This window comes from Egretta garzetta, unplaced genomic scaffold (assembly GCF_000687185.1).
Source record: "Egretta garzetta isolate BGI_Z169 unplaced genomic scaffold, ASM68718v1 scaffold46, whole genome shotgun sequence".
NCBI classification, from domain to species: domain Eukaryota; kingdom Metazoa; phylum Chordata; class Aves; order Pelecaniformes; family Ardeidae; genus Egretta; species Egretta garzetta.
Genome location: NW_009260268.1, coordinates 3,525,183 through 3,533,518, shown reverse-complemented (window position 1 = coordinate 3,533,518; position 8,336 = coordinate 3,525,183).

The window sequence follows — 8,336 nt, the reverse complement described above, 5'->3', positions numbered from 1 at the left end:
ATCTAATTCTTGGGATTCTTCTCAGGACTGGGTTTATGTGCAATTGTCCACTAGAGAGCAGGCTGAGACCAACAAACCCATTTTGTTCTTGTCATAAACTGACTTTGAACCCAGGTGTATTAATGTAAATCGTTAGTACATTAAAGCACTGCACCTTCTAGCTTCAGCTGTGAGTATATATACTGCTATCAAACTTGATGGATATAGCTTGTGAAGCTTAGTGACCTAAGGTGGTGGTAATAAAGTATTCTGGAACCTGGATAACATTTTATTCTGTCACTATGGTTTTCTTGCTCTGGTGATATCAACTAATTTGTACTGCTTTACAGGGAATTTCTGTATCCAGCTTTTTAGCCAGAGTCTCGGTTTCCTTACACTGCTCTTACTCTTCTCTGTCAGACTGAATTTCTTTCAGAGACAAAATATTGCTCAATATTGATTTCATTGTGCTAGCTAATTTCAGGTTTTCATACTGCAGATCAGCTGAGTGCTGTTCAAAATCTTGGAGAATTTTCTAACACAAAATGCACAAACAAAATGACCCATTTATCTCCCAACAAGAATCCTCTGTTCTCTAACCCTTTAAAAAACTATTAAAGTAAATTCAACAGACTCTTTGCATGGAAATATTTTTAGCCTAAAAAGTTGTACTAACAAGAGTAGCCGGTTTTCACAAAGCCCATGAAATTCTTATGATTTTTGGCCTGTTTCTTATTTTGCTTGTGTAAGACATTCATCTACTGTGGAAAAATGCTCACCCCAGGGGATATATATGCCAGTGGAGAGATTTGGAGTTCTCCTTGTTACTGTCTCTATAGAACCCACTGAGTTTTTGTAGAAGTAATGGGGAGTTTTTTAGTTTAGTTTCCTGTAAATGAAGAATGTAACATTTCAGTTCCCTTTTGCTTCCTCAGTTCTGAAAAAAATAAAGTATGTCTGTTATTTAATTTCTTTATCTCCCTAGGCTGCTGTGAAGGCTGGCCTCAAAAGGCAATTTTTCTCCAGTACTTTGAACCCTAATAATTTTCTGTTGTATTCTGAGAAATACAAATTGGAAATATCTAACTAATGTCTGTCTTCCCTTTCCACAATCTATAGCCCATCCACCTTTGAATTCCTTAATGATTCCTGCTTCAAAGATCACTTCCCACTCTTTGCCTTCTTTACCTAATCGTCTGTTTTCTGTAGCACAAAGCTGCTGTGGCTCCATGCTAGAATTCCTCATTTACCATATACTGTCTTTGCTGTCTGAGTCGATGCCTTCCTAACGTGAATATGCTTCTATTTATAATGGTTTAAAAGTTACAATAGCATAAAAAAATATGGATACAACCTGAAGGATAAAAAATAATCTTAGTAGAAGCAAATGCTCGGCTTGGGTTATTTCAGCCTGAACAAATCGTGTTTGTCTGATGCAGACAACTAAAAGCAGAATCTCATAATGGGAAAGTGCCAGGAAATCTTGAAAAGGAATCGCACTGCCAACTCTGCTTATGAAATAAATTAGGTTTACTAATGATTATATTTCCCCTCACATCTACAGAGGGAGCACAGAGTTCCTGTTCTTCGAAGTTGGGATGTCAAATGTATTTCCTGACAGCTCCAGCTCATTTTTCATTATTGATAAGTTAAAGCAGCGTGGCTGTTAGCTGCTCTTCTGTAATTAGTTCAATGAGTTTAGGAAACAGCCAGAGCTTAGTCGGAAGAAATTAAAAGAAGTCACATATAATATGACAGTGGCACCTGAGCTCCCTTTGCCCCGCTGCCAAGCTAACGCTCAGGATGTTACAAAACGAAGGCTTCGTGCCTCCTGTTTCACAGTTCCCTTGGTGCTATGTCCTAGGAATGGTGCAGTAATTACTGAGGAAGGAAAATGTGATAGGACAAGAAGAAATGGCCTCAAGTTGCACCAGGGGAGGTTAGATTGGATATTACAAAAAATTTCTTCACCGAAAGGGTTGTCAAGCATTGGAACAGGCTGCCCAAGGAAGTGGTTGAGTCCCCATCCCTGGGGGTATTTAAAAGACGGGCAGACAAGGTGCTTAGGGACATGGTTTAGTGGTGGACTTGGCAGTGCTAGGTGAACAGTTGGGCTCAATGATCTTAAAGGTCTTTTCCAACCTAAACGATTCTGATTCTATGTCTTTGGTGCTAATGGGTATTTGGGAAATGGGAATATGGGCAAACTTGAAAGGCAAGTAGGTCAAAGGGATTTAGTTCATCATGCTGAGCTGAGATACAGGACAAAACCAGGGTGATTGCAGCAGTTTTTGTTTCTCTTAACTTAGTTTAACTTTGCTAGCTAAAGCAGTATATCCAAGAATCCTGAAATATTTGTCTTTTTATGTTTTTTTACCCCAATCCACAGGTTAGCTGAAAGGGTAATTCATCTCTTATCACAGAATGGATTTAGCACATTTACTTATAACCTTCCATGCTAAATCCCATATAAAGCTGTAAGAAAATGATTCTCTATAGCAGCTCTTATATGAAGATTTAAGTATTACCACACCGTAATAATGAAATCTAAAGATACAGCTAAGATAAATGATGGGAAATTATACATAAAAATAGGAAAATTCTCTGTAGAAGAAATCCAAAGCTTATGATAAACAAAAATTTGAAAGGAACAAGAAGAAACTTGGAGAGAAATTCCACTGAGGTTAAAGGAGACAAGCATAAAAGGAACTTGTATCAGGAGAAGAAAAAAAAAAAGACTACAAAGAGCAAATTAGTTGCCCAGATATCAAGGGATACGTATGTTCAAGATTATTTGTATGCAATGGAAGAGTAAAGGTTTCTTTCTTCAGAATGTGTCTGAGGTAGTGATTACAGGTAACGTTACTGTCCAGTTGGAGTTTTTGCAAGTTGATACACTGCAACAGATTTTGAGACTTAGGAAAAGTTCATGGAAGTAATGTGAAAAACTACTGCATCGTGATAGGAAAATCATGCTGAATCGGAAGGGATAGAAATAGAAAATAATCTTCTTATATATTAAAAATAGTCTTGAAAAATAAGAGGAAGGTAACAGAAGAAATAGAAACTGTGAAGTATGTAGGCAGGTGCTGAGTACAGAAGCAGCATGCCAAGAAAGTGAAATTTTATACTGAAAGCCGAAAATTAATTTCTCACTTCTGATTAGGGAATAGCTGTGATCATGACTAGTATGGGTGAGCAAAGGTGGTGATTCATATTTTGGAAGAAAACACTAGGGCCGCCAGAAGACTTGCAATCTGAGACTTAATGTCTCTGTTTACTTTCCAAAGGACAACTTAGCAAGATTGTATGGTATTTCCAGTTCTTGATGGAGATAGGAGAAAAGATCATGTGCAGTATCTTCTGTTTTTCTAGCACTTGTCTTTGTCCTGTCAATTGTGCTAGCTTGCATAAACAGGGAATTTGGAAGCAAGGACAGGTATGAATGGAACAATGAGTTTAAAAAGTAGAGGACTGGTCAAAGACATAGATATAAACATTAAACAAAACCAGAGAATGCATCAGCAAATGGCATACAGAAAGAACAAGTCTAGCTGGTGAATATACTGATACCAAAGAAATGACGAGGTGATCGGGGCACTGGGATGATACTATTTGCCTATAACTAGAACCATCAGTATGAATAAAACAAGAAAACAGTCAAAATTAGGAAAACCCCCATATGTTCATAAGAATTTCAGGTGAGATGAAAAATAGCTGTGATGTTAAAAATGGAACAGAAGACTGTTTAAAGAGTATTATTTATATACTCATTTGTGACCCTAGTCAGAATAAAGTGCAAATAAAAGACAGCTCTCAGAGAAAACTGCTATTCACCAAGGTGAATTTAGGGAGTTTGTAAACTGCAGAAATTTTGAGTCTGGAAGACTGAGAATGTGATGCTCAGAATAGTGTCAGACTTGGACAGGAAGGAAGCAAGCTTAAATCCAGCACTTGTTTCTAGTTTTCAAGGAACATATGCTATAGAAAGGTAAGGTAATATACAAGCCATCGAAATCTAAGAATAAAGAGAAAAGGTTTCCCCTAGGACATGAAAATCATATTCATACCTTTATATTGGATGGATTATGTCAGAGATGCTCAACATGCACAAGTTTCTGGCATTCAGTGTTTACAAATCTGTAAAAATGTAGGCATCTAAACACAGATTTTGATGTCCTGAATTTTGGCACCCGAGTTTGAAAATATTGGATTTACAACAGGCTTCCATCTGCACCAAAATTACCATGATACCATCCTATCTGTTTTTGATTAAAGGCTGCTAATAAGTTGCATTTCTTACCATCTTTATTAATAAGTAGTTCCAAAATTACATAGTGTAAGGAGTTACACGCTGAAGTTGAAACTCCTGTAGCAATTCTGAAATGCTTATGCTCCCTATACAAAAAGCTACGATATAAAAATCTCAACAGTTTACTGAAGTCTATTAATGGGCTGGTTTACTAACAAGCTGCTGCAGCTAACCCTGTTTAGGTCTTCCAGCAAGGGGGTTCCATCAGTAGGACTTTGTTCACAGAACAAAGCCTGACATTACAACAAACACCATTTGATCAGTGAGGAAGCCATAAATTCATATTCTTGATTAAATTAGCTATAGAAATTGAGACCTGCAGCATATACCAGCAGCTGCATTTGTATTTAATATGTTCTTGGTGTGTAAGCAAGTATAGGAGGAAAAGTGTAACTCAAGCAGAAATTCCTATTTGGAAAAATATTTGGAAGATAAGACTTGCCTAAAAATGAATCCCCTTCTCTTAACTATGAAAATTATTCTGCCAGTGAGCAGTACTTCTCTGACAGACAAGAGAAGAACCAGATGTTAAGATACAAAGACATATTGTCTTACTTGTCTTTCTCTCCAAATCTAGTAATTAGTTCCCGAAAAAGTTCATTCCATTAGAGAAAAAGACAACAGCTCATTAGCAATTTCTTTTTACTTTTTCCTTCAGTTTTGAGAGTGATTTCAGGGTGGTCTACCAAATTGAATACTCCATATCCTGGCAAATAGCAAACATTACTCTCTGAGTGACAACTTATACATATGCTACATTTGAGGAGAGATCTGGCTTGCCAACAAAGTTAAAAGAGTCTGTTGGCAAGCAGCAAGAAAGTGGGGAGGGTGTCTGAAACCTGGGTTTTCCCCAAACTCAACTTAGTTTGCTTTTATCAAAATTGACGAAAGGTGGAAGATGTGAAAATTTCATAATCAGTTAAGCTAAAAATATAAGCATCTTGACAGATGGTTATATATTTAGCATGTCTTTCAAACTTGTATCACTTCTCATTAATAAGAGCATCTAAAATATTTGTAATTGGCTCAGATTGTTTATTGAGTTCTATACAGCAAGGTCATGATAATCCATGCTCGGGACTTTCACCTAGGAGATGGGAGACAAAAAACCAAACAAAAACCTATAAAAGAGTACCTGAGGTACTCTGTGCTGCTTCACATACATCCTCCTGTGGAATAAAAGTGGAATGTGTAAGGACAGGGCTAGAGTGTCAGATACAAATTTAAAAGAAATTCAGCCTACTTGAGAGCATGCCTGTCTTAACAGGGGCTTCGAGTCAGAGCACTCCAGTTCTGTCACAGAGATCTGAATGGCCCTGACGCAGATGAAGGGAGCAAATAAGCTTCTAGATCACGGCGTAAGACAGAGTTAATGGAGAGGAGGATTCAGAGAGCAGATCCAGAGGAGCTCCTGCTTTCTCAAAGCAGGCAGCTGCCCAAGAAGTCTTACGGAACCTGCCAGGCAGCGCGACTTTGCCCCACACCTGTAGCAGGTCAAGCTACCTGCCTTCAGCGCAACCCTATGTTTAGACCACAGGATCCTGGCCTGTTCCAGGTGTAACTTTCTTTAGATATCCGTAATCACATAACCTACTTCAATGTGTCCATGAAGAAAGAGGCTGTCGTGTCAGGTACCACCTCCATAGCACGCTGTCACAACTTGGCCACAGGAGAAGTTTTCAGTATAATTCTAAAAAGAACCAGGAGAAACCCAAAGGTTTCCAGAAAATGTGTCATTTAGCAACACTATAGGAGTCTACTAACTAAATTTCCACCAGAAGTTTTCCTTCTCAGGCTATATATCACTGCTGTATTATTAGAAATGCTGAACGTTCTTGGTATGTTTTTTCAGGAAGAACGAGATAGAAGAGTCAGTAACTTTTGAAAAATTTAAAAAAATATACATTCCTGGACTTAATAGATGGAGATATAAGGATATAACAGTACTTTCAAATTACTATGGAAACTTATTGGCTAAGCATGACAAAAACATTTAAGTTTTGCATTTCAGAAAGAATATAATTCTTACGTAATTTTATAGAAAGTTGAAACCTGCACTCCAAAATTAAAACCTTCATTGCTTAACAATATAAGCAGTTATTTTGCAGTGTGTATTTTTTTCTTCTATGATGGGAGAGAAAGAGAAGGGAGCAAAGATATTTGTTTTCTTTTTGAGAAATGGGGATTGTATTATTTTGAATTTGGTTCTGGCTGATTTATAGATATGAGCTGGTAAACATGATAAATTCAGAGGACGGGAATAGTTTGTAAGAACTAATCAGCGTTCACAGAACAGAAAATCTGTCATTCACTGTGTATGATCAGCATATAAGCACTGCTTTTTAAAGGTTAGTAGTTGTTATGGTTTGTCCTCAGAATCTTAATTATGAAAAATAAAAAATTTGGCATGGGTAATTGTAGTACTATTAATTCCTATTTCAAGAGTGTAGAAACACATATACAGATAGTACAAAACTTTCTGAACTGAATTACGCTAATTTTTTCTCCAGATTAATTAAATGAGTGCTCTTTAACTCTCTTCGTGATCAGCCATAATCAGGCCTTTCATTTCACCTCCAGGCATCTGCTTTCCTGAGTGATGCTACTTTCATTGAATTTATTTTCTTTTTCTTGCATTTAAATTGTTCCTTTTCATTCATTAACAAACCATACATGAGCATTTGTTGTCCATATGAAATGGTGGTAATGGAAGTCTTGCAAACTGAAATAGCTTTATGTTTGCCCACTCTGAGGGCTGGAAAACTTGTCAGTTGAAATATAACAGGCTGCTTTTGCCAAGTTTTCTGGTTACAACTGAATGGGAATATCTGTGAAATTAAGTAACATTTTCATACTTGATGGTTTGTCAGTCATTTCAAAAAAAAAGATAGCTAGCTGATACAGCAATCTAAATATGAAAACTTATTAGCAGTGCGTTCCTGTGTTCTGATCACTGCAGGCTCACTCTTCTTTGGCATAGCTTCAAGAACCATGAGGTTGGCAGGTTCCTTGGCTTAGCTGTCTTCTTGCACACGTGTTGGTGTACTAACTTACCTGGTGTACTCACTTGTGCAGATTGCTATGCATATGGTCAGTAAGGGGGAACTATAAAGACAGCCTCTGGGATAGGACTACTACGTGTCCAGTTTCCAAAAAATGTCCTTCTTCCCAGCCTGAAGTGTCCTTCTAGGTGAAGAAGATTTTTGAACAGGTTGCAGGAAACCATTATCTCAACCATGTCTGTTGACCGTGTTCAGATCAATGGTGCAGCACACGTGCAGTGTGAGCTGCATGGCTGGCGCACACAAATCCCTCTGGGGGATGCTCTCGAAGGTGAGTGTTTTCCTTTTGTCCATCACTGCTCTCACCGAGTTTGTTTGCAGCTGTCACTGTCTCCAGCGGGAACCGAATCGGACACGTACGGCTGGGTTTGGGCAGTCTTCACCTGATGTCTCACAGCCCCGTGGAGCAAACATCTGTACCTTGCTCCCCTTTGAGTGCTTCCGTAAAGGCAGGCCCCCGTCGCAACCAGCCAGCCAGGGCAGGCAGCGCCTCACAGAAGGGAGACTAACACACCATACCAACATTTAATATTTACTGTTATACCACTTATTTTGCACTGTAATGGGTTATGTATATATGTTCAGCTTCCTGAGCATCCCAGAAGACTTCTAAAACCTGGCAGCAGCTGGAAGTATTAATAAACCGTAACTCACTTTCCACATCAATTTCATATTGAGAGAACAAAAAAAAACGATTCTGAGACATTTTAGTACGCTAATGCCAAGGTTTAATAAATAGCATTTACCTCAAGAGCGTGAGCTGGGCGAAAACCTGCACGCCTGTGTCAAAGCGTGACACGACAAGCAGCATCTGTCAGGAAACTGGAAGCTACAAGAACACGCATTAAAGTAGCTCATTTAAGTACCGCGGGGGCTCAGAGAAGCGCGGGGGCCGGAGCGGCCTCCACCGATCCGCCAGAGCAGTTCTGGGCACGGCAGGTGCATGCAAACAAGAGCCCGCCGGCCTCCCCACCGCCCGTCGG